We start from the raw sequence: 27673 nt of genomic DNA, 5'->3' as shown, positions 1-27673 counted from the left end.
ATTTCTACACGGACTGCTTCAGTATCTGAGGAGTCACGAATGGTGCTGTACAATGTGCAATCATCAGCGAACATCCCCACTTCTGACCTTATGATTGAAGGAAGGTCATTGATGAAGCAGCTGAAGATGGTTGGGCCTAGGACACTACCCTGAGGAACTCCTGCAGTGATGTCCTGGAGCTCAGATGATTGACCACCAACAACCACAACCATCTTCCTTTGCGCTAGGCATGACTCCAGCCGGTGGAGGGTTTTTCCCCTGATTCCCATTGACCTCAGTTTTGCTAGGGCTCCTTGATGCCATACTCGGTCAAATGCTGCCTTGATGTTTGGGGCAGTCACTCTCCCCTCACTTCTCGAGTTCAGCTCTTTTGTCCATGTTTGAACCAAGGCTGTAATGAGGTCAGAAGCTGAGTGGCCCTGGTGGAATCCAAACTGAGCGTCACTGAGCAGGTTATTGCTAAGCAAGTGCCACTTGATGGCACTGTTGATGACACCTTCCATCACTTTACTGATGATTGAGAGTAGACTGATGGAGCGGTAATTGGCCGGGTTGGACGTCCTGCTTTTTGTGTACAGGACATACCTGGGCAATTTTCCACATTGCAGGGTAGATGTACTGGAACAGCTTGGCTAGGGGTGCGGCTAGTGCTGGAGCACAGGTCTTCAGTACTATTGCCGGAACATTGTCAGGGCCCATAGCTTTTGCAGAATCCAGTGCCTTCAGTCGTTTCTTGATATCACGCAGAGTGAATTGAATTGGCTGGAGTCTGGCATCTGTGATGCTGGGGACTTTAGGAGGAGGCCGAGGTGGATCATCAACTCGGCACTTCTGGCTGAAGATTGTTGCAAATGCTTCAGCCTTATCTTTCGCACTGATGTGCTGGGCTCCCCCATCATTGAGGGTGGGGATGTTTGTGGAGCCAGCTCCTCCAGTTAGTTGTTTAATTGTCCACCACCATTCACGGCTGGATGTGGCAGGACTGCACAGCTTAGATCTGATCCGTTGGTTATGGGATCGCTTAGCTCTGTCTATCGCATGCTGCTTACGCAGTTTGGTACGCAGATAGTACTGTGTTACAGCTTCACCAGGTTGACACCTCATTTTGAGGTATGCCTGGTGCTGCTCCTGGCATGCCCTCCTGCACTCTTCATTGAACCAGGATTGGTCTTCTGGCTAGATGGTAATGGTACGGTGGGGGATTTGCCGGGCCATGAGGTTACAGATTGTGGTTGAATACAATTCTGCTGCTGCTGATGGCCTACAACGCCTCAAGGATGCCCAGTTTTGCATTGCTAGATCTGTTCGAAATAATCCCATTTAGCACGGTGGTAGTGCCACACAACACGATGGAGGGTATCCTCAATGTGAAGGCGGGACTTCGTCTCCACAAGGACTGTGCGGTGGTCACTCCTACCAATACTGTCATGGATAGATGCATCTGCGGCAGGCAGATTGGTGAGGACGAGGTCAAATATTTTTTCCCCTCTTATTGGTTCCCTCACCACCTGCCGCAGTCCAGCAGATATGTCCTTTAGGACTTGGCCAGCTCGGTCAGTAGTGGTGCGACCGAGCCACTCTTGGTGATGGACATTGAAGTCCCCCACCCAGAGTACATTTTGTGCCCTTGCCATCCTTAGTGCTTCCTGCAAGTGCTGTTCAACATGGAGGGGTACTGACTCATCAGCTGAGGGAGGGCGGTAGGTGGTAATCAGCAGGAGGTTTCCTTGTCCGTGTTTGATCTGATGCCATTAGACTTCATGGGGTCCAGAGTTGATGTTGAGGACTCCCAGGGCAACTCAGTCCCTACTGTATACCACTGTGCCACCACCTCTGGTGGGTCTGTCCTGCCGGTGGGACAGGACATACCCGGGGATGGTGATGGCAGTGTCTGGGACATTGTCTGTAAGGTATGATTCCGTGAGTATGACTATGTCAGGCTGTTGCTTGACTAGTCTGTGGGACAGCTCTCCCAACTTTAGCACAAGCCCCCAGATGTTAGTAAGGAGGACTTTGCAGGGTCGACAGGGCTGGGTTTGCCATTGTCGTTTCCAGTGCCGAGGTCGATGTCGGGTGGTTCGTCCGGTTTCATTCCTTTTTATTGACTTCGTAGTGGTTAGATACAATTGAGTGGCTTGCTAGGCCATTTCAGAGGGCATGTAAGAGTCAACCACATTGCTGTGGGTCTGGTGTCACATATAGGCCAGACCAGGTAAGGACAGCAGGTTTCCTTCCCTAAAGGACATTAGTGAACCAGATGGTTCCACCTTCTGCTGTGGTGGGATTTGAACCCATGTCCCCAGAGCAATACCCTGGGTCTCTGGGTTACTAGTCCAGTGACAATACCACTACGCCAGCGCCTCCCCATAAATGTTAAGATTGTTCAGGTGCTCTGGTAGATGTAACTTTCAGTCCCCAGCCACCTAAAATAGAAGAAATTACATGGGTATGTGTATGTTTTCTGCTTATGTATGTATGGCATACAAGATGTGTCAGTACATGAAACATTAGCATCATGCCCAATAACTCATGAATTCTTGGTTTCATAATAGTCGAATCATACAACACAGAAGGCCCCAATTGACCTATTGTGCACGTGCCGGCTCTTTTTAATAGACTATTCAATTCGTTCTACTCCCCTGTCGCCTTGGACATGTTTCCTTTACAAGTGTACATCCAGTTCCCTTTTCAGAGTTATTATTGAATCAGCTTTCACCACCTCTTCAGGCAGTGCATTCCAGATCATCAGCACTGTGTAAAATGCAAAATCATCTCTTTCCTGCCTCCACCCTGACTAGTAGCACAAATTTCCTATGTTTAGCTTCTCATCTCAAATGACCTATTGGAATGAAGTCACTTCCTCACAGCAGAAATTCGAGGGCAAAGATTGAGAACAGCTGGCTTAGGACAGTTCAGCTGCTCTGCCTCAGAAAAGGGCACTGTTGGTCATTGAGAAATTTAGGAACATTGGAGGCCATTCAGCCCATCGTGCCTGCCTTGCTATTCAATATGTTCATGGCTGATCATCCACTTCAGTGCCTTTTTCCCACAGTATCCTCATATCCCCTTATGTCATTTGTATTTGGAAATCTGTCAATCTCTGCTTTAAACATACTCAATGACTGAGCTTCCACAGCCCTGTGGGATAGAGAATTCCAAAGATTCATAACCCTCTGAGTTAAGAAATTTCTCCCCATCTGTATCCTAAGTGGCTTCCCCCTTATTTTGAAATTGTGTCCCCTGGTTCTAGACTCCCCAACCAGGGGAAACATCTTCGCTGCATCTACTCTGTCTATCCCTTTTAAGTATTTTGTCAGTTTCAATGAGATCACCTCTCATTCTTCAAAACTCTAGAGAATACAGGCCCAGTTTCCCCAATCCCAATTCATAGGACAGTCCTGCCATCCCGGGAACAAGTCTGGTGAACCTTCGTTGCACTCTCTCTATGGCAATAATATCCTTCCTAAGGTAAGGGGACCACAACTGCACACCGTACTCCAGGTGTGGTCTAACCAAAGTTCTATACAATTGAAGCAAGACTTCACTACTCCTGTACTCAAATCCTCTTGCGATAAAGGCTAACATACCATTAGCCTTCCTAATTGCTTGCTGCACCTGCATGTTAGCTTTCAGTGACTTATTGACAAGGACACCAGGTCCCTTTGTACATCCACACTTTCTAATCTCTTACCATTTAAGAAATACTCTTGAGAAGGATGTTTCTCTCTTTACTGTTTTGGAGTTTTAAAATACCATTTGTTTGTTCAGTGGTTTCACAGAAGCTCCCACAATTGAGAATCTTATTTCCCATGATTCAGAAGCTGTACCTTTTTTGTAGTCTGCTCTTAAAAGAAGATTCTATTTGTAGTCATCCCCATGCTTGAATATATGGTGATTTGGGAGCTTCATACAGTTGCTCAAATCGGAAAGTCACAGGTTGCTGATGGCCCACTTTTTACCCAGCTTCTTAATTTCAGCACTGAAAGTTAAGGTTTCAGGCAAGAATACGGTCTGGGAGAGAATTCCACAGACAGAATAGTATGCAGTATACAGAATCTTTCTGCCAGTGTTCTGTGTGTATATTTTTGTATATTGTTGCAGCTGCAACAGTTTGTACTTCTGGCATAAGTGCTAGTAATTTCAATCTGCGCCTAGGTAATAGAGTCTCATACAGGAGATTCATGCAATGGCGCTTTACTCAGGCTCTCTTCAAATTATCAGCAGATATTCAGGTGCAGCAGGAAACAAGTCATTTGTCTGCTGTTGGATTTTGTTTTATGCATTTGAAAAAAAAAGTCCTCATTGAGATGTGCTCATTACTTTGTTTCTTTTCATGTCTTATGACGTAAGTACAAGTCACATTAAAAATTGAAAACTTTGCCTGATTGCAGGCTCTGAGACATTTATGCATAATTTGGATGATGGCTGAAAGATTTGAATGTTAAATTTCATACTTTGATATATTGTTTGAGTTTGGCACTTCCCTTGGGTCCTGATTGTTTCTGTGATTTATAACTTTCACGTCCATTTTGCAAATTGGATTGGAAGGGAATTTCAGTGTATCTTCAGATTGGGAGAATGAGCACATTTTTTTGGTGTAACTACCAGGATGCACCCGTGCAGGAATTTCAAGGTCTTGGTATACAATTTGCTATTCCTGCACAAGAATGACAGAGTCCAAGTATTCTCGAAGGGTTTGTCATTAGTACTTTTTGAGAGAAAGGTAATGAAAGAATTTATACGACCAAAAGAACCTATTGTCCTGGCTCTATATAGGAGCAGTTTGGAATTGGTTTACTGAAGATTCTGAGAACGGGTGCAGAAATCCCAAAATCATGCTCATGTTAGCTTGCTGAATGCTGGTCAAAACTAAATCGTGTTTCATATAGTAGGATGTCTGGGAAATGCATCTCGATGATTTAGATTCATAAAATGGACTGGTAGAAAATGAATTTGGAAAGTAAGACTTGACTGGTTCCCCCTTTAAAATGGTGTTCACCTCTGTCTCTGGAAGACTGTTACTGTGTTGAAGTTGAATATATTTGTTTATACCAATTTCTGCATATGAATTGGGAAAGAGAGGTCTTTGGCATACAAAAGTAGGAGTTGGCTACTGGAGATGCATTTGTAAGTAGATGTAATTGAGGACTCATTTAGTACTGAAGCAGATCACTTGAGCTTGCAGCAGTGTCGTCTTTGCATTCTTGTGCAAGTGACTTTCTGTGGGTCTATAAGTTACTGTACAAGTCATACTGTCAATACAAGGAATCGTTTCAATTAGCATACTTGGGGCTGCAAAGCACGTTTATGTTAATAGATCTTTGTTGAAAGAATACGTTGGCATGGTGGAAGGCTTCTGATGCAGTGTGAATGTGTGCTACATTTATTCAGATTAAAATGGTTCCAGGCAGGTAAAGTTGCGCCGTATTAATGTGCAAGCCCCAGCTGCATAGTTTTAAATTAATAGATATGTTAGAACACCAATCAAAACTTAAATAATTATATGAGCGACCAAGGTCATGTGTCAAAAAAAAACTAGATTTCTGAGTGTATCTGTAATGCCATCACTGTTAACTAAACCAAGTTGTGTATTTTTGTATTTATGAACCATTATGTCATTGAATAGTAGTAGAGATGAAGATGCTATTTCTTCTCAAGAATCCATGCTTCAGACAGTATGATAAATTTGACTAATTGTACAGTATTACTTGGTCTGCAGTTAAGGCATCAGGAGTGGCGAGAATCTGGCTTCCTGGCTATTTGACAGTCGGTCATGGGAAAGAAAAGTGCCTTTCCCTCCCTGCCCCAACCCACAGAAATGTTATGTTCTAGAACTTGACTTGAAAAATTATTAGTAAATGAAAAGATTAAGCAGTATTTAATGGCTGGAAGAAAAATGCCCATTTCCTACTGAAAATATCAGTCATTGATTTCTCAAAACCTTGTCTTCATTCTGGCTGGAAATGTTGTTGTAGGGTTGCTTAAGTCACATTACATAAGGAGAAACTAAGAAGTCATTTTTGAGTGCAAGCAGAAGAGGGAAGTAACGCAGAGATGTGCTCCACTGTTCATTAATCTCTCTGCAGCAGGTCAGTTGCAATGGATCTTGCATACTACTATGCAATTCCTTTTTTTCATTTGATGTTCAGAATGAAAAAAGTGGGAATAGAGTCAATGGAAAGAATTTTAATGGAAGCTTCAGACATCTCTGAGCTGGGATAAATAGCACCTTCAGTTTGCAGATATGCTAAATTGGCTTCTTCTGGCCAAAAAGAATTGGAGAGAGAATTGCTTTAAGGGTTCTACACAGCAAAGGGAAAACTTGAATGATATGTTAGATTTGAGTCCAAAGAAAAAAAGCATGTGCAAAGTACATAAACAATAAAGGAAAGGATGGTAAAAAGGAATATGATGAGCTTAGGTAAGACGTTAAATAGACAATTAGGAGCATGGGAGGAAATATGAAATGAAAATGTCAAAGTATATTTTTTAAAAAGTAAAATATTCAATCGGCGCATAAGTAACGAAAGGAGAATTAAAATAGGGTCAGGCTCGCCAGGATGTGCAAACAAGTCTCACAGAATATGATAACGAAATGGCTGGATTACTGAATAGATACTTTTCACTGAAGAGGTTAACGAAGAGGAACTGACAACAGTAGAAGTCATCAAAATGGATATGATAGAAAGGTGATGTTAGACAAACTTAAGAACAAAGCAGTGGCTCCAGATGGATTATACCTGTGGATACTCAAAGAAACTAGGGAAGGAGCAGTCGAGGCACTATCCTTACATCAGTTGATAAAGGAATAGTGCTAGAGGACTGATGCAAAACAAATGTGATTCCTATCTTAAAAAAGAAGAAATTAATCTAGGGATTTATAGACCAGTTAACATCAGTGGTAGGATAAATACTGGAATCCTAGCTAACATCAGTAGCAAAGCATATAGAGGTGGAGAATATAAGCAAGCATTTCTTGAAAGGTAATATTTAGTCAACATAATTGAAATATTTGAAGAACAGAGTAGACAAAGGTAATGTTTAGATGTTGGAAGTTACTAATTTAAGTCATTTGTGATTTTGCAATGAAGTGATTGTTGCATCAAAATAAACTTTAATTCTAAAAATACATTTTATGGGTAATGCAGGATCAAGTATAGTTGATCCTTAATTTCAGTTGATCCATTCTGAGTTTGATATTCTGCCAACCCTTTGGAGGTTCTTTGGCCGGTATGTTAAATGGCTCCACGTTGCTGAACGCTGATCTATTCAGGCTTGGATTTCATTTTCCACCAAGTGAGTAGCCTTTTCCAGCTGCTCCATATGGATCTGCACCTCATGGAACTGCTTATTGGCCTGGGGGTAGTGTCTCTCCATCCTAGGATATGATATGCATGGACTTTCAGCAGGACTTTAATAAGGTGCCACATAAAAACTTCATGATAAAGGTCAAGGCATGTGGAGTGGGGGCTTGGAAGCAGAATAGATTGAAAGATGCCTACAGAACAGAAAGAAGAGAGTAAAAGTTAAGGGAAGTTCTTCAAACTGGCAGTAAGTGGGGAATGTCATCCCACAAGGATCACTATTGGGACCGCTGTTGTTCACAATATACGTAAATGATTTGGATTTAGAAATTGTTGGTATAAAGTCAAAATTTGCAGATGATACCGAAGTGGGGGATCATAGGAACTTGGTTAGACCACACTATCTGATTCTATAATGCACTTGTGCAATTCTGGTCTCTGTACTGCGAAAAGGTTATTGAAGCACTGGAGGAAGTGCAGAAAAGAATTACAAGAACTTGATTAAGAATGCCAGCAGCAATGCCAGGTATACGTAAAAATTGAGGTGCCAACCTGGTGAAGCTCCAACACAAGATTGCATGCATGCTGAACAGCAGGTGTAGCAAGCAATAGACAGAGCTAAGCGATCCCACAACCAAAGGTTCAGATCAAAGCTCTTCAATCCTGCCACATTTGGTCATAAACGGTGGTGGACAATTAAACAACTAATCGGGGAGGAGGCTCCATGAACATCCCCATCCTCTGACAGCGGAGCCAAGCATGTCCGTGACCATCACCAACAATGGGGAATCTTAACCACCTCTCCATGATATCCAATGGCATTATCATCATCAATCACCCATTATCCTGGGCTTCACCATTGACAGAAACTTAACTTATGAGGCTACAAGAGCAGGTCAGAGGCTGGTTATTCTGTGGCAAGTTACTCACCTTGTGACTCCCCAAAGCCTTTCCACCATCTACAAGTCACAAATCAGGAGTATAATGAAATACTCTGCATTTGTCTGGATGAGTGCAGCTCCATCAACACTCAAGAAGCTTGACACCGTCTAGGAAAAAGCAACTCACTTGATTGGCACCCCATCATCAGTGATGCACTGTGGCTTCAGTGTGTGTTATCTGCAAGATGCACTGCAGCAACTCGCCAAGGCTGCTTTGACAACAACTCCCCAAGCCCACAATCTCTACTGCCTAGAAGGGTGAGGGCAGCAGGCACATGTGGAAGCCATCACCTGCAAGCTCCCCTCAAAGTCTCACATTATCCTGCCTTGGAAATGTATCACTATTCCTTCATTGTCACTGAGTCAAAATCCTGGAACTCCCTACCTAACAGCACTGTGGTAGCACTTTCACCACATGGACTGCAGCAGTTCAAGAAGATGGCTCACCAAGACCACCTTGATGAGCAATAAATACTGGCTTTGCCAGTGATGCCCACATCCCATGATTTATGGATAAGAAAAAGGATTGAGTAGGTAGGAGCTATTTTTCTGGAAAAAAAAAACAAGACTAAGATTAGAACTACTAGAGGTCTTTAAAATAATCAAGACTTTGTTAGGTTGAATGTGGAAAAATTGTTTCCACTTCTTAGTGAATCCAGAACAAGAGAGCATAAATATAGATTATTCACTAACAGATCAAATAAAGAATTTGAGAAATTTCTTCATGATTGAGTGGTTGAAGCATTTAACAGGAGGCATGAGGGACAAGGGAATAGAAGGGTCCTGGAGCAGGGCGAGAAGTAATTGGAATGGGAAGAGGCTTATGTGGAGCATAAGCACTGGCATAGACCAGTTGGGCTGAAAGACCTGTTTCTGTGCTGTAAATTCTATGTATTTTGCACATTTTAAGATAGTTAACTCGAACACTTGCCTCCAGTAACACCATTTTAGGTGTGGAGTGGAACTTAATTAAATGAGTGAAAAACCTATCTTACTGCAAAATCTTTTCAATATCCACTCTGATTGGAATCCTCTTAAAATCAACTTTTGAAGATACTTAATATACTAAATGCTATGACTTTATTCATGTCAACTTTATTTTAATGACAAACTGGTTGAAATTTGGTGGTATGTTGTGCAAAATGAACTTCTGATTTTGTCCACTCATGTTTTAATCTTGAAACTGTGGACTTGAGTGAATCAATGAAGCGTGCCAGTGTGAGTAGCTGTCTGTATTATGCTGCTCCTCTGGACTTTGGATTTATCCTCAGTGTGTCATGCACAAAAGGAGCCGTGATGAAATAAACAATGAATTGGAAGAATTATGAAAATAAAAAGTCAACTGTTAAACTAAAGCATTAGAACGTGGACACTTGTACCACAATCAAAATGGGGTTGTGGTCATGTGACCCCTCCTGTACAGGAAATCATCAAACCTGTATACAAAGATGAAAGTCATTAACTGCGTCTGAATAGCTCTGGGGAGAGCCCATTGAAATTGAAAGCACCATTGCATATTAATAACTCTTATTTGCAAAGGGTTCTGGAGACAAGCTGACTTACAGCCCAAAACAAAATTAAAAAGTATGGAGTAGCACCATTATAACAGAATGGTCCCCATTCAGACATCAACAGATAGCCATGGTGTCCATATCCTGGTCCATTGTGTGGTCACACCAGAGGAGAGGGCGATGTGTCACTTAACAGAAAATCAAAGGTGATGGAGTTTTAAAGGTAGCCCTCTGGAGAGAGAGGAGAGATTGAGAAAAAAACAACGAAAGCCAGTTCAGCCAAAGGCTGAGAGATTGGATCAGCACAAGGATGAAGCTCTGCTGCTAATTCTACACTTCAACTTGTTGCAGCAGGGAACGTAAAGTGACCACCACCTCCAGTCTGAAGTTTTAACAACCAGAAATCTTCAACACCTCAGCTAGTTCACGAATACAAACATTCAGGCCTGCACCTTTAAAAATACTTTTCCTCCTGGGAAGATACAACAGGTTTTCTGAGAACAATGAACTCTTGCCTCCCTTTTAAACATAAACTGCATCCTCCCCATCTCTATTCTTGTGTATGCATGTGTGTGTGAATGCATGACTGGGTGAAGGTTGCGAAGTTTAGGTTTTTGCTGTTTAAATGTAATTTTTTTCAACCACGAGCAAATCTGTCATTTGTTTATTTGACCCTAAAGCACTTGGATTAACGCACCATTTTTAACAAACCACGATTGTGATCATTGGGAAGTTAGCCACACTGCTTGCCACCTGTTCGTAACAAGTGTGAGGCCCCTCTTTATTATTGCATGTTTTTACAGATGTGTTCTCCATTTCTGTGAGTCTGAGATTCAGTAATGCCAGGTGGAGCAGGTGTGTAAGGAATTATGCAGCCATGGTAATAATAGATGTGTGAATTGTGCCTTGCTTTTTGTTGTTAAAACTTTTACATGCAGTGAAATAATGAGCTTTATTTCAAATGCATTTATTTCATTTATATTCACTCTTTCATTAAGAGCACATTTACTGTTCATATGGCTTTCAGTGACTAGACTCTTAACAATGGCCCTTTGTTGTGATGAGTGCTGAACCATTGGACACAGGCACTAGCCAACTTAATGGCACAATTTGTTATATTCACATGTTCTCTGCAGAGCTGTCTAATCACCTCTGCATCATCCAGTGCTGGCTTCTCCCATGCATAATTTGTATTCTTGTCTCTCTCTTCAGCTGGAAGGAGTTAGACATTTATATTAGTGATGAGTTGCTGGAAGAGTGACCTCTCCTCCCTTGCAATATACCAGAATGCTGGTGTCTCCTGTTGGAGCACCTATGGGAAAACAATGCTTATTTTCTGTACCTCTGATTTTTCTGGAGACCGGTGCAAAATTGATTCCAGACCCATGGGGTTTTCCTCCTTTTATACCTTATAGCGTTGTTTGACAGGGGTTGGGGAGGGCAGGGCAAGGATGTCTTGTGCATCTAGTGCGCATGGCACATTATCAGTACTAAAAGCACATGTTGTTAATCTGTTTTATTTCTCCCCTCGCTACTAGACTTGTATCTTTCTCTGCTTCAAATAATAACAATAGGTACTGTTTACTGTGACATTTGGAATCATTGAACTTTATTTGTCCACACACCATCGGCTGGTAGAATTGCATTCCATACTTCTATAAACAGCTTTTATCCCATTCCTTTTTGGCTCACTAGGAGATGGGTAGGTTGTTGATTCCTACAGTGCTTTTCAGTGCCAAGTCAGCTGCATTTCCAACTGAGAAGATGACTGTTTTGAGGTTCTTCCTCTTTTTTGGTTTATCCTTTTATCACGTAATCTTGATGTTTAACAGCAGTATGAATTCAACTGCTTAATCATTGCATTTGTGTGGTTTTGAAGATCTTTCCTAGAACAGTACAATGTAATGCAGATGCTTATGGTAAGGGTATCATCTAAAATGTTAACCTTTTTTTCCCCAGATATTGACTGGACTGCACATTCCTGATTTTAGTCCAGATTTCCAGGATTTGTTTTTTTTCTTTATGTCTGATATATATGCTGGGGCAGTAAATGCAGAAGTGAGAGTTGGGAAATATCCAGGGCAAGTGTTAACTCAAATGTGAGCATTGTGACACCTTTGTGATTTGTGCTGCAGGGTCTACTTAATTGAAGCCACAGGATCCCTGTTGAACATTTTATCCAAAATTAGCACCTCAGTAAGATAGTGCGTGTAGAACTGTGCTGGGATGTCAGTTCACGGCTTTAGAACAACTTCACTATAATATTAAGAACACAGTATTTTGGCAATACCTTAGTGCTAACCATTTGATCTGCATTGCAGCACAGTTTAATGGTCAGCTTGACTCAGTGTTAGCAGCCTTGCCTTTTGAATCAAAGTTGAGAGTTCAAGGCCCATACCAGAAGTGGACCATATAAAACTAGGCTGAAATTTATTTCTTGCTCTACATTGACCACCCTACTTCTTTCTAATTTACCTTGGTTTCAGTGTCTAGTATTAATCATGATCTCCATTTGAAACCAGAGGTCCCTGGAAAACTTGATATTCTCGTACTTCAGTAATCGTAATAGCATAATTAGCATTTTTGTTTCTGGTTTCTTTCCTCTTAATTTTCTCATGCTGTATACCATTTTCTAGTGAGAGGATGGCTAGCTAAGTTGTTGTGAGGCCCCTTTTATTGACTCTGGTAGAACAGCTTGGCCTGTCTCGATTTGGATATTTTTCACTTTCTCTGCAGCTTGACAGCCCTCTTTAAACAACTGAACTTGGGCACTCACCTGGGGTAAGGAGCTGTCTCTTGTAGGTCTGTGCCTCTACATTGGAGCAACATAGTTAACTTAAATGGGAGAATGTAGCTTGGTTAACATATATTAATGGCTGTACCGCATGGAGTAGTTGCAGTAAACAGCATAGACACTATTCATACAGAAGGGGGAAAGGATATTTTAATAGGGTTTGGCGAAGGAGCATAAATACTGGCAGAGACCGTTGGACTGAATAACTTGTTTCTATGCTAAAAATTCTATCTAATTCAAGGGCTATGTTCTTGTGGGACAAGGGAACTAAGTGACGTAGAGAGAAGTAATTTGCCAGGCATAGCAAAGTTAAGAACACAGAGGAATGAGCCTGTTCTGATCCATTAGTGAGACCATTAGTCATGGCAGACGGTAGTACTAGATATTCATATTATCTCTCTATTTTGGTATTCGTTATTATTTCCTCTGTGTCCCAAGGCTGCAACAAATCAATGCTCTTAAGTCCTGGGCTTTGCAAAAATGTATTGTTTGTTTTTGACAATACAAATTTTAGTTTAAAGAAGGTTCCATAAGAAATCTTTTCAAAGGACTGATTTTAAGATTAATATCTGGGGGAATGGGACTGAGTGGATTGCTCTAAAGAGGGCTGGCATAGACTCGATGGGCTGAATGGCCACCTTCTGTGCCTCTGTCTCCAGCCTTCTGTTGATTTTTGTCAGATTTTGCCATGATTTTATTACAGCATCAAATGCAGAGTATAAAGTGATAGATATATTATTACATGTGTCAGCCATATAAGAGAGTAGAAATAAAGGACCAATCTCATAGTGAGCTCACAGCATTTAGGAGACATTGGTGGTGAGGGATTTGGATGGTTGAGAAAGAGCATGAGGAGAAATTTGCCTCAATCTTCTCCTTCAGTATATGAAGCCATTGAGCCATAAACACTTAAGGAGCATTTGCCCCATCCTGTGTGGTTGGCTGTTTGCTAGAGTAATTCAAAACTAATTCCACAGCTCCTGTCTCCCCTCGCTACTAGACTTGTATCTTTCTCTACTTCAAATAATAACAATAGGTACTGTTTACTGTGACATTAAGAATCATTTAACAAGTATGTTGCTAAATTGAATTATTACCTTGAGTCTCACTGCCAAATATCTAATACCTTGCATTCTTAAATGAGAGAAGACAACTTGCTTCGCATAACACCAATGGTGCTAATTCCAGCGAACTGTACATTTGTGGGCAGTAATTGGGCTAAGTTCTTGTGTGTCAAGAATGTAGCATTTATTTTCAGAGGTAAGAGAATTCTGAAACTTCTGTTTGAATCTTCTGTTTCCTCTAATTTTCTCCCGTCGTTTCCTATGCATTCTCATCACTCTCTGTGCAAGAAATTCCTTCTAAACCCCTATTGCATGCATGATGATGAGGAGCACATCTTGACTGTCTGACATCCTTTGAAAGTCTGTTGGTAAATCATAAGTTAGAAAGGTTAGCTCCTCTTTGCCTGTCTGCTCTCCTCCAATTTCTTTTAGTTGCATGCAGCTAACTACCTTTATTCAGTAAGTTTCATAATGTATAGAGCCTTGCAAAATAGATCATAATTTAGTACCATCAGGGGAGGAAATTATGCTTCAGTTGTACAGCTGTGCTTGAGCCCATCCTTGCTCCACATCCACACATTCTCATTCCAGTGTGGGTAACTTGACAGCAAACAGACTGGAACGCTAGCTACTCTTGTCACCCCACCCCATCTGAACCTCTAATAGGTGCTAAGACATAATATGTGACCAACTACCACACAGACCAGGATTGGAAACTGGGATGTTCCTAGTTCGTTGGACTCAACCACAATGGTTAGTGCATTTACCCACTGAGATATTGAAGTAACACTTTCAATTTGTTGGAACAATTACTTGCTTCCTGGCCAAAAACAAGACTGAGGGTTTCCCCTCATTCTCCTCTGTTTTTACTGTGTTTGGGATGTGCTGGTTATTTGTTCATCTGTGCTTTAATCCTGATTTTTATTTGATTTACTCATCTAGACGTTGATTTAATCATGCCTTTCAGCTACCATTAAATCCACCATCTCTTGGAAAAGGGGAATGATTCAGTAGCCAGGGCTGTTCTCCACTTCTTGCAGTTCTCGCTTAAAATTTTGTCAAAGGATGAACAGTTGCTTTCTCCCCTGAGTCCAGGAGGCTCAATTATTGTCTTAGCACACAGCTGGAGGTACTTTCTCATTTTGTGGTAGATTTGCCTATGAGAGAAAGATGGACTCCTCAGTAACTATTGCTGATACCTGCACTAATCAATCAAGATGGCAAGGGAGGGAAGGAGAAAAGGTTAGAGTTTGATAGATCTGATACATCAGAGGTGGCATGTTTTGCCAAGTGCCCAATTGGTAGCCTTTGGCTGATGACTGGAATGTGAAGTCAGAACCTGAGTAGTAGGTTGTTGTTCAAACGGGGAATCTTGCGAGCCATTCCTTTGATTAGCACTCCAACTTAATATGCCAGGATGGCCAGAACCTGTGGAATTTATGATCCTGAGCTCTTTTATTGGAAAGACTGAAGCCAGTGTTTCCAGTCCCTGCTCCAAACTCCATTCCCCAGCTGTCAATTCCATTCCTCTCCCTGGGAACAGTCTGAGATTAAGCAATCTGTTGTTCGCAATCTTGGTGTCACGTTTGATCCCGAGATGAGGTTACGACCTCATTCATGCCATCACTAAGATTGCCTATTTCCACCTCCGTAGTGTTGCCTAACGTTGCCCCGTCTCAGCTCATCTGTTGTTGAAACCCTCATTCATGCCTTTGTCACCTCTAGACTTGACTATTCCAATGCACTCCTGGCTGGTCTCCCACATTCTACTCTCGATAAAATTGACATCATCCAAAACGCTGCTGCCCATGTCTTAACTTGCACCAAGTCCCCTTCCCCTATCACCCCTGTGCTCGCTAACCTGTGTTGGCTCCCAGTCAAGTAACATCTTGATTTTAAAATTCTCATCCCTGTTTTCAAATCCCTCCATTGGCCTCGCCCCTTCCTATCTTTGTAATCTCCTCCAGCCCCACAATTCTCTGTGATGTCTGCGTTCGTCTAATTCTGGCCTCTTGTGCATCCCTGATTTTAATTGCTCCACTATTGTGGCCATACCTTCAGTTGCCTAGACCCCAAGCTTTGGAATATCCTGTCTACCTCTCCACTTCGCTTTCCTCCTTTAAGACACTCCAAAATAAAATCTACCTCTTTGACCAAGCTTTTGGTCATCTGACCTGATATCTCCTTGTGGGGCTCAGTGTCATACTTTGTTTTATCGTGTTCCTGTAAAGTGCCTTGGGGCGTTTTATTCCATTAAAGGCGCTATATAAATATATGATGTTGAGCTGAGTTTCAGATCCCATGTCCTTTCCATTGCAAAGGCCATTCATTTCCACCATGGTAATATTGCTTCCTCCACCCCATTGCTGCTGAAACCATCATACACGCCCATCTTCAAATTTAACTACATCAATGCTCTCCATTTTGGCATTCGATCTTCTACCACCCATAAATTCCAACTTTTTCAAAACTCTGTTGCATGTATCCTCATCTGTGCAAAGTCTTAGTTGCATATCACCCAACCTCCCTGACTTATGTTGGCTACCTGTCCCCAAAGAATTAGATTTTAAATTCTTGTCTTTAAACTGTTCATAGCTTCTCCCCATCCTATCTCTGCAATGTCCTCCAGCCTAAGCCTGAAAAAGCCCTTCAAAACACTCCTGCAGGGGATGCAGTGACCATGGGCCTACATCAGAGACGCCATCTATGACTCAGCAATGACCACCTTTGGCAAGCGTGAGAAGCAGAATGCAGACTGGTTACAATCTCACTTTGAAGAGATGGAACCAGTCATAGCTGCCAAACGCACTGCACTGCTGAACCACAAGAAAGCCCCCAGCGAGTTAACATCCTTAGTACTTAAAGCCACCAGAAGCACCATGCAAAGAACAGCCAGGCGCTGTGCAAATGACTACTGGCAACACCTATGCAGTCGTATTCAGCTGGCCTCCGACACCGGAAACATCAGAGGGATGTATAATGGCATTAAGAGAGCTTTTGGGCCAACCATCAAGAAGATCACCCCCCTCAAGTCTAAATCAGGGGAAACGATCACTGATCCAAGCAAGCAAATGGACAGCTGGGTGGAGCACTACCTAGAACTGTACTCCAGGGAAAATGATGTCACTGATACCGCCCTCAATGCAGCCCAGTCTCTGCCAGTCATGGAGGAGCTGGACGAACAGCTCACAAAATCGGAGCTCAGTAACACCATCGATTCTCTAGCCAGTGGAAAAGCCCCTGGAAAGGACGGCATTACCCCTGAAATAATCAAGATGCCAAGCCTGCTATACTCTCAGCACTCCACAAACTGCTTTGCTTGTGCTGGGATGAGGGAGCAGTAACACAGGACATGCGCAATGCCAATATCATCACCCTGTATAAGAACAAGGGTGACCGCGGTGACTGCAAGAACTACTGTGGAATCTCCCTGCTCAGCACAGTGGTGAAGCCTTTGCTCCAGTCGTTTTAAACAGACTCCAGAAGCTGGCTGAGCGTGTCTACCTTGAGGCACAGTGCGGCTTTCGAGCAGAGAGATCCACTATTGATATGCTGTTCTCCCTTCGACAGCTACAGGAGAAATGCCGCGAACAACAGATGCCCCTCTACATTGCCTTCATAGATCTCACCAAAGCCTTTGAACTCGTCAGCAGATGTGGTCTCTTCAGACTACTAGCAAAGATTGGATGTCCACCAAAGCTACTAAGCGTCATCGCCTTGTTCCATGACAATATGAAAGGCACAATTCAGCATAACGGTGCATCATCAGACTCCTTTCCCTTCCTGAGTGGCGTGAAACAGGGCTGTGTTCTTGCACTCACACTGTTTGGGATTTTCTTCTCACTGCTGCTCTCTCATACGTTCAAGTCTTCAGAAGAAGGAATTTTCCTCCACACAAGATCAGGTGGCAGGTTGTTCAACCTTGCCCGTCTTGGAGCGAAGACCAAAGTATGGAAAGTAATCTTTGCTGACGATGCTACATTAACATCCCACACAGAAGAGTGTCTGCAGAGACTCATGGACAGGCTTGCGGCTGCCTACAACAAATTTGGCCTGATCAGTTTCAAGCAAACGAACAACATGGAATAGGACGTCAGAAATGCTCCATCCATCAATATCGGCGACCACACTCTGGAAGTGGTTCAAGGGTTCACCTACCTGGGCTCAACCGTTACCAGCAACTTGTCTCTCGATGCAGAAATCAACAAGCGCATGGGAAAGGCGACTGCTTCTATGTCCAGACTGGCCAAGAGGGTGCACTGACACGGAACACAAAAGTCCGAGTGTTTCAAGCCTGTGTCCTCAATACCTTGCTCTACGGCAGCGAGGCCTGGACAACATATGTCAGCCAAGAACGATGTCTCAACACATTCCACCTTCGCTGTCTCCGGAGAATCCTTGGCATCAGGTGGCAGGACCGTATCTCCAATGCAGAAGTCCTCGAGGCAGCCAACATCCCCAGCATGTGCGCCCTACTGAGCCAGCGGTGCTTGAGATGGCTTGGCCATGTGAGCCGCATGGAAGATGGCAGGATCCCCAAGGATGTATTGTACAGCGAACTCATCACTGGTATCAGACCCACCGGCCGTCCATGTCTCCGCTTTAAAGACGTTTGCAAACGCAACATGAAGTCTTGCGACATTGACCACAAGTTGTGGGAGCTAGTTGCCAGTGATCGCCAGAGCTGGTGGACAGCTATAAAGACGAGGTGAAGAGACTCAGCAGTTGGCAGGAAAAAAGACAGCAGTGTAAGGAGAGAGCCAACTGTGCAACAGCCCCAACAACCAACTTTACCTGCAGTGCCTGTGGAAGAGTCTGTCACTCTAGAATTGGTCTTTATAGCCACACCAAGCACTGCTCCACAAACCACTAACCACCTCTGGGGCGTTTTACCCATTGTCTCTTGAGACAAGGAGGCCAGAAGGAAGGAAGACCATACAAGATGGGGAATCTTTTTGTTTAAATGTTAGCTGCTAATGACTTCAAAGGATGTGTATGTGAGCTGGGTTGTCAGAACTGAGAAAAGATGAAAGTTAGTTTCGCAATCTTGTTATTGGCAGCTATGTAAGTTTGGCATTGCTTCCTCATGTAGATGTAAAAGAATGAGAGGTGATTGAATTAAATATATAAGATTGTTAAGGGGCTTTACAAGGTAGATGCTGAGAAAATATTTCCCCTGGCCGGGGAATCTAGAACACAGAGTCGCATTCTCAGCACTAGAGGTTGGCCATTTAGAACTGAGATGAGGCGAAGACTCTTGACTCGAGTGTTGTGAGTCTTTGGAATTTTCAACTCGAGCTGTGGATGTTGTGTATATTAAAGAATGAAATTGATAGATTTTTGGGTACTGAGCAAATTGAGGGATATGGGAACAGTGCGGGAAGGTGGAGTTGAAGTAGATCGTCGGGCATGATCCTATTGAATGGTGGGACAGGCAAATTGCCTACTCCTGTTCCTATTTCTTAGGTTATTATGTTTCGTTTCCCCTTTATTTATTTATTTAGAGACACAGCACTGAAACAGGCCCTTCGGCCCACCGAGTCTGTGCCGACCAAGAACCACCCATTTATACTAACCCTACAGTAATCCCATATTCCCTACCACCTACCTACACTATGGGGAAATTTACAATGGCCAATTTACCTATCACCTGCAAGTCTTTCGCCTCTGGCGAAAACCCACGCGGTCACAGGGAGAACCTGCAAACTCCGCACAGGCAGTACCCAGAATTGAACCCGGGTCCCTGGAGCTGTGAGGCTGCGGTGCTAACCACTGCGCCATTGTGCCGCCCAGCGCCCTTTGTCATTTGTGCTTAGCTAGTTTCCCCTTAAATGTATCTGTGCTATTAATCTCAACTGCTCCTTATAATAGCAAGTTCCACATTCTCACCACTCTCTGTGTGAAGAAGTTTCTCCTGAATTCTCTATTGGATTTATTAGGGACTATCTTATGTTTATGGCCCCTAGTTCTGGTCTTGCCTGCCAGTGGAAACATCATCTTTATGTCTATCTATCAAACTCTTGCATATTCTTAAAGACCTCTTGCGGCACAGTGGCGCAGTGGTTAGCACCGCAGCCTCGCAGCTCCAGTGACCCGGGTTCAATTCTGGGTACTGCCTGTGTGGAGTTTGCAAGTTCTCCGTGTCTGCGTGGGTTTCCTCCGGGTGCTCCGGTTTCCTCCCACATGCCAAAGACTTGCAGGTTGATAGGTAAATTGGCCATTAGCAATTGTCACTAGTATAGGTAGGTGGTAGGGAAATATAGGGACAGGTGGGGATGTGGTAGGAATATGGAATTAGTGTAGGATTAGTATAAATGGGTGGTTGATGGTCAGCACAGACTCGGTGGTCCGAAGGGCCTGTTTCAGTGCTGTATCAACTAAACTAAATTACTCCTCAGTCTTCGCTTTTCTAGCGAATATAGCCCCAGCCTATTCGATATTTTTTGATGAGTATAACCTGGTATCATTCCAGTGAATATTTTTTGCACCTTCTCCAGTGTTTCTTTGCTCTTTGTATAACATGGAGATCAGGACTGTTCACAGTACTCCAAGTGTAATCTAACTAAGGTTCTATGCAAGTTTAATTAACTTCACTGCTTTTCAATTCCATCTTTCTAGAAATGCACCCCAGTGCTTTATTTACATTTTCTATGGCTTTATTAATCTGTTTCTTTACCCCATTTAAACACTTATTTTCCAAGGAGTATGCAAACTCCTTATTCCTCTTAACAAAATGTATGGATGCAAATTTGAAGAACTTCTTTGCCTATCTGCCTGATAAGAAAAACTGTTACAAGAACGTGTAGGTGTTTTTAGGAAAGGAGGGGAGAAAATTAGAAGAAAAAATTTTTAAAATAAAAGTTTAAAAATTCTCTTAACTCTGAAAAGAAATCCTACATTCTTAATGTCCCAGTAAATAGTACCTATAATGTTGGGTAATGGATGGCTGCCAGTGAGATTTGCGGCAGTAATTCAGTTGAGCAATCCTGGTACAATAAACAACAAGAGCGGAGCTTAAGTGGTTTATGAACGTCAGCAGAACCTCAACATTGAATTACTGCTGCAAGTTCAGTGCCAGACATTAAATGTGCTTTAAAATACTGTGTGAGAAAAAGTTGCTATCTTTTTGCTTTTTTCTTTTTTTTAAAAAAAAGTGGAGGTGACATGACACTTGGTTTTTCTGATGTGGAAACTGAAGATTTTGGTATTGCGCATAGCCTCTGAAATGTTTTGCTGTTTGAGAATACAATTTCTCTTTTTTTCATTTATAATAATTTTCTCCTTTTTCTAGTGGCCTCTGGAGACCACATAGCAGTTGAGGGTGGGTGGGCAGGCTGCTCCTGGACTTTCCACTTATACTGCTATAGATTGGTTGTTAGTTGGAGAGAGAAAGAGCTGGATGACTTTTTCTCTTTTAATCTCTTCTGAAGTAATGTAGTAAATTGAATATTGTTTTCACCAATCCATGGTACACTGCCAATGTGTTCCAGCACTTCTCCTATACTACTTCCGCCCCCCCCCCCCCCTCCCCACTGTCCTCCACCTCCTGACCCCCTGCCCTAAGTTGTAATGCATTAGAGAGATCTAAAATCCCCAAACGTTTTTCTCATTTTATTTCTGGTTTTAGATTGATGATGTGTTTTAAAATGGCAGTAGCATTTTTGCAACCTGTTTTTGACAATATAAGCCCGATGCCTGCTGGTTTTGTGCTCTCTCTCACATCTGGGGTAGGATGTAATGGATTGTTCATTTGCTATGTAGTGTATTGTTCATTTGAGGCCACTGCACACGCTTGGTGGAGTGGTGCCACTAGAGGGAGTCAATAAGATTCAGTTTACAGCAGCAGTTCAGAAGGTAGTGCCTGAGTTTGTTCCAGAGATGTACAATAGCTGATCTACTATGTGAGATCTTACAATGGCTTCGAGGACAGAATCTGCATTTACTTTATAGCCAGGTATAATTCGCTGTGCTTTTAGTCATGTGCTTCTGGTAATGCAGATTGTCAAATATGGACAGTTTTTTTTTGTGTGCAGCAGACCATTTATCTTTGTGCAGCTAATGCATTACATCCATTTTGTCTCATACAATAATGCAAGGGTAGTTAGGTCTGCTTAAACCTTGGAGAAGAATTTGTTGCACGATTGCACCCCCCCACCCCCCCCCAAAATGTGCATTTGTTTCTTCCACCTGCCGCTATTACTTTTGACAACGTCTGTGTGATCGTGTGTGATCAAGGATCCAGGATAGCGTTCCGCAGGCACAATCACTGTATTGACGATTCAGATGGTGACGGCTATACCCAACCTGTCACATTTTGATGTGCACTCTGAGCCCTCATTTGTGATCCCTCGTTGGTAGAAGTGGCTCTGATGATTCGAGGGCGCAATGGTGAATTTTGGAATCACTGATAGAGAAAACAAGGTTTTACTTCTCCACTATAAAGGCGAAGAAGTGGGAAATATTTTTGAGACACTTAAACCTGCACAAGCCACTACGATTCATCAAAAAATGCACTAACAACTTATTTCACGCCCAAGAAAAATGCAATCTATTTTCTGATGGAGACCAGAGGGGGGAGGGGGGGTGGGGGGGGAGAACACAGAGGGGGAGGAGGGGACAGAGAGGGAGGTAGAGAGGGGGGGCAGGTAGAGAGGGGGAGGGGGGACAGGGGAAAGGGAGGGAAGGGGGAGGTGGATAAAGGAGGGAAGGGGGAGAGGGAGGGAAGGGGGAGGGGGACAGGGAGTGAAGGGGGAGTGGGGACAAGGGAAGAAGGGGGAGGGGGGAGACAGCGGGAGGGGGGAGACAGCGGGAGGGGGGGAGGGAGAGAGAGTGAGGGGGGAGGGAGAGAGAGTGAGGGGGGAGGGAGAGAGAGTGACGGAGGGGGCGAGGGGGGACAGAGAGAGAGAGAAAGTGGAGGGGGGGCACAGAGAGAGAGAGCGAGAGGGAAGGACAGAGGAAGAGAGAGACAGTGACCAAGATCGCTCCTGACAAATGGACATCTGTCTGGGATATTCCAAATCGCTGTAGAATTACGCGGTCAAACATTGACTACTTGTGCAAGCAAAAAAAATGCCAGGTATCTCACTAAATCAGTGTCCAACATTGTGGTGAGAAAGCAAGTCAATAAATTAATCTTCTCATTTAAGTTTCTTCCCAAAAATGCACATTTGTTGTTTTGGCTGATAGATAATTTTTTAATGCCTTTATCTTTCTGAATGTGCCCCCCCCCCCCCCCCCCCCCCCCCCCCACGCAAAGAGGTTGTACAACCCTGGTTTAAACTAACTTGATAGGAGGATGGGAACCAGGAGGTAATATTCTGGAGAGAAAAGTAGATGCGCAAAGGATTGGGAGAGACAAATCGCAACAGAATAAGAAATAGTAAGATATTTGGTGGAGTGAGCGGTAATGCAATGTTAAGTTTACAGTGCATGCATGTGAATGCACAGACTGTGTTGAATAAGGTTGGTGAGCTGCAGGTGCAGATATCCATGTGGAAATATGGTGTGGCGATAACGGAGACCTGGCTCAAAAAAGGGCATGGCTGGGTACTAAATATTCCCGGATACAAGGTGTTCAGCACAGATGAGGAAATAAAGAAAGGAGGAGGGGTGGCACTATTGATTAAGGAGAATATTACAGTACTGGAGAGAGAGGATATCCCAGAGGGATAAAGACAGAATCTATTTGGTTAGAGCTAAGAAACAACAGAGGTACAAGTACCCAATCGAGGTATTCTATAGGCCGCTACCTTGTCGGAAAGATATAATGGAACAAATTTGCAAGAAGTTATACAGAAGTGCAGAAACTATAGAGTAGTTATAATGGGGGACTTTACTTATCCTAATATAGTCTGTGATAGTAATAGTGTAAAGGACAGAGAGGGGAGAGTTTCTGAAGTGTGTTCAGGAGAATTTTCCAGATCGGTATATTTCCAGTTCAATGAGGAATTAGCCATTGCTGGATCTGGTTCTGGGGAATGAGGTGGGTCAAGTGGATAAAGTATTAATAGGGGAACATTTAGTGGAGAGTTAAAATGGCTAACCTAAACCATATGATAATATGGAAAAGGACAAGGAGCAATCAGAGTAAAGATAATTGATGGAGGGCCAATTTCAGTTGGATGAAAATGAATCTGCTCCAGATAAATTTGAATTAAAGGTTGGCAGGCAGAACTGTAGTGGAACAATGGAGTGCTTTTAAGGAAGATATAAGTTCCAGTTTTGTGCTTGTCCATTCCCACGAGTGGGCAAGGTAGGACTAACAAAGCCAGAGCTCCCTGGACAATGCAAGAGGTAGGCAGTAAGATGAGCCAGAAAGATGGTGCATATGACGGATGTCAGGTTGATAATACAAGTGAGAATCAGGCTGAGTACGGGAAGTGAAAATAGAAATGAGAAGCAAAGAGAGCGTATGAGAAGAGACTAGCAGCTAACATAAAAGAGAATTCAAAAGTCTTGTAGGCATTATAAAATAGTAAAAAACTGGTAAAAGGCAGAGTGGGTCTGACTAGGGACCAAAAAGGAGATATACACATCAAGGTTGAGGGCATGGCTGAGGTACTGAATGAGTACTTTGCATCTGTATTTTGCAAGGAAGAAGATGCTACCAAAGTCACTGTGAAAGGTGAGGTAGTTGAGGCACTGTACAGGCTAAAAATTGATAGAGGAGTTATTGGAAAGGTTAGCTGTACTTAAAGTAGCTAAATCACCAGGACCAGATGAAATGCATCCGAGGATACTGAAAGAAATAAGGGTGGAAATTGCGGAGGTACTGACCGTAATCTTCCAATCATCCTTAGAGACAGGTGTGGTGCCAAAGGAGTGGAGAATGTTCAGAAAAGGATGTAAGGATAAGCCCAGCAACTACCAGCCAGTCAGTTTAACCTCAGTGCTGGGAAAGCTTTTAGAATGATAATCCAGACCAAAATTAATGGTTGTTTGGACAACATGGATGAGTTAGCGAATGCCAGCCCGGATTTGTTAAAGGCAAATCGTGTTTAACTTGATTGAGTTTTTGATGAGGTAACAGAGAGGGGTAATGAGATTCATGTGGTGTACATAGACTTATAAAAGGCATTTGATAAAGTGCCACATAACGGGCTTGTCAGCAAAGTTAAAACCCATGGAATAAAAGGGACAGTGGCAGCATGGATCCAACATTGGCTGAGTGACAAGAAACAGAGAGTAGGGGTGAACAGTTGTTTTTCGGACTGGAGGAAAGTGGGAATGGGACTAGGACCACTGCTTTTCTTGATCTGTGTTAAGGACCTAGATTTGGGTGTACAGGACGCAATTTTAAAATTTGCAGAGCGCACAAAACTTGGAAGTATTTTGGATTGTGAGAGAATAGTGATAGACTTCAAGAGGATATAGTTTGGTGGAACGGATGGACACGTGGCAGATAAAATTTAATGCAGAGCAGTGTAAAATGATACATTTTGGGAGGAAGAACGAGGAGAGGCAATACAAAATAAAGAATACAATTCTAAAGGGGATGCAGGATCAGAGACCTGGGGGTATATGTGCATAAATCGTTGTGTCAGGGCAGATTGGGAAAATGGTTAATAAAAGCATATGGAATTGTGTGCTTTATAAATAGAGGCATCGAGTACAAAAGCAAGGAAGTTATGGTGAACACTTATAAAACAGTTGTTCGGCGTTACTTGGAGTATTGTGTCCAATTCTGGGGCACCACACTTCAGGAAGAATGTAAAGGCTTTAGAGAGGGTGTAGAAAAGATTTACGAGAATGATTCTAGGGATGAGGGACTTCAGTTATGTGGATAAGTTGGAGAAGCTAGGGAAGAGAAGGTTGGGAGGAAGGTGTTCAAAATCATGAGGGGGCTGGACAGTGTAGATAGAGAGAAACTGTTGCATCGATGGAAGGCTTGAGAACCAGAGGACACAGATTTAAGTTGGATGTCAGAAGTACCAATGGCGACATGAGAAAAAAACTTGATTATGCAGCGATTGCTTAGGATCTGGAATGCACTGCCTGAGATCATGGTGAAGGCAGATTGAGTCGTGGCTTTCAAAAGGGAATTGGATAAATGCCTGAGTAGAGAAAATTTTCTGGGCTGCAGGGAAGGGGTGGGAGAGTGGGAATAGTTGAGTGCTCTTGCAGAGAGTTGGCATGGACACGATAGGCCAAAGGGCCGCCTCCTGTGCTGTAATCATTCTATGATTTTATATTTGCTTACAAGAATGTAGAATTACAATGAAGTAAATACAGAAATTGGCAATACAATGCGTGATTTATATATTTCAGACTTTCTAGCAAATGATTAAAAGTCCAAAATCCTATTTGGAGTCATTTAACTGAGTCAGTGATGAAATGTGTCTGAGGTGTTTTAGTTCTGTGGAATGTTTTCCAGTGCCACAATGTGGAAACAGCCTCCACATCATTGCTGAGATGCATGCTAAGGGTGCATTTACATGACTTGTTTGGCATCAGCAAAATGCAGTTTCCAATTTTGCATCAATCCTAAACTTGTGTTGTTTAATGACAAAGATAATTACTCTAGTAAAGTAGAATGATAGTACCCTGTTCAGGAAATCTCTGTGCTTTTACTTTGGTGTTAGCTTGGACCCTGACTCCAGATTCAGACAATGCTATCTACTCCTGGTCATTCAAAGGGTCCAATAATTGAAGTTAAACAATTGTAATAAAACAGCACTGATGCTGTACTCTTTTTATAAAGCATTGTATCCTGTGACCTAGTGTGAATTGTCACAGAGATCTGCTAGTATGTTTGAAGAGAAAATATTGTCTTAACCATTCATTATTTTTTCTTATCAAATGAATAGACTGAGACACAGATGAGCCATTGAAAAATTAATTTCACTGGTGTATGGAATCGTGTGACTCCACCACTTCTAACAAACTCAGTTGACAGTCGCGACAGCTGTGGTAATTTCATGATGAAGTTTTATATACCTTCTCCATTTGGGATGCTGTCTGTGAAAGACAGTAGAGGTGAGCACTGTTTCTGCGCTGCTTTCAGTGTACAGGCTTAACCTCTTGGAATTCAAAAAAAATGATGGCATCGGCTTGTATCAGTGATGCATTCTCTTGCTGTCTGCAGTTCCTTTTGTGTCAGCAGTTACACGTACCATTTAGTACAATAAGAGAGTCATTCCTAGTGTGTATATCAGATAACAGGCAGAACACAACTACAACTAAAGTCCCTTTAATGTAGTAAAATTATTTCAATGCGCTTCACCAGGAGGGTTACTGAAACAAAAGTTGACACGTAGCCAAATAAGGATTTCTTACAGATGACGAAAAACTTGGTCAAAAAGGTAGGTTTAAAGGAGCACAGAGCATTAGAGGGACTGAGAGCTGTAGGGAGGAAATTACAGAGCTTAAGCCTAGGCAGCTGAAGGCATGGCCGTCAATGGTGGAGTGATTAAAATTGGGGATGCACAAGAGGCCAGAATTGGAGGAGTGGAGATATCTTGGAGGGTTGTGAGGCTGGAGGAGATTACAGAGGGGTGAGGCCACAGAGAGACTTGGAAAAAAAAATTAAAGTCAAGGCAGTGCTTAACTGGAAGCCAGTGTATGTGAGGGAGCACAGAAGCGATGAGTGAAAAGGACTTGGTGCAAATTAGGATGTGGGCAGCAGAATTTTGGATGACTTCAGCTTGCAGAGGCTGGAACATGGGAAGCTGCCAAAGATGCATAGGAATAGTCAAGGCTAGGGGTAACAGGCATGGTTGAGGGTTTCAGCAGCAAATGAACTGAGCAGGGGTAGAGCTGGGAGATGGCACAGAGGTGGAAATAAACAGTTTTAGTGACGGTGCGGATATGTAGTTGGTAATGCATCTTGCGGTCAAATATGAAACCAATGCTGCAACAGTCTGGTTCAGCCGCAGACAGTTGCCAGGGAGCGGGCTGGAGTCGATAGCTCGGGAATGGAGTTTGTGCAGGGACCTGTAAAAAGTTTCCCCTACCCCACCCCCACCAAAATTTTTTATTTTTGCTGTAACTCTAGAGAACGTGAACAGGTCAGTTACTCTAGGCTTCCTAACGTAGGAGATTTTATTGTTTTAGATAGCCT

At 42.9% G+C, this 27673-nt stretch overlaps 1 protein-coding gene across 5 annotated transcripts in view; it reads left to right on the top strand.

Moving 5' to 3' along the window:
- mad1l1 (mitotic arrest deficient 1 like 1) overlaps positions 1-27673 on the top strand; it is a 999406-nt gene that overhangs the window by 118209 nt on the left and 853524 nt on the right. Inside the window, exon 1 of one of the 5 annotated variants that reach the window (XM_068055942.1) lies at positions 6068-6089. The exons of the other annotated variants lie outside the window; for them this stretch is intronic. The gene's annotated coding sequence lies outside the window, so the exon portion shown is untranslated. Of the gene's footprint in view, positions 1-6067; positions 6090-27673 lie in introns of those variants that run through there. 5 annotated transcript variants of the gene reach the window in all.

The sequence above is a fragment of the Heterodontus francisci genome, chromosome 24 (genome assembly GCF_036365525.1).
Source record: "Heterodontus francisci isolate sHetFra1 chromosome 24, sHetFra1.hap1, whole genome shotgun sequence".
NCBI lineage: Eukaryota > Metazoa > Chordata > Chondrichthyes > Heterodontiformes > Heterodontidae > Heterodontus > Heterodontus francisci.
The sequence above is the reverse complement of the archived record's forward strand: the minus strand, read 5'-3'. Positions and strand labels throughout refer to the sequence as shown.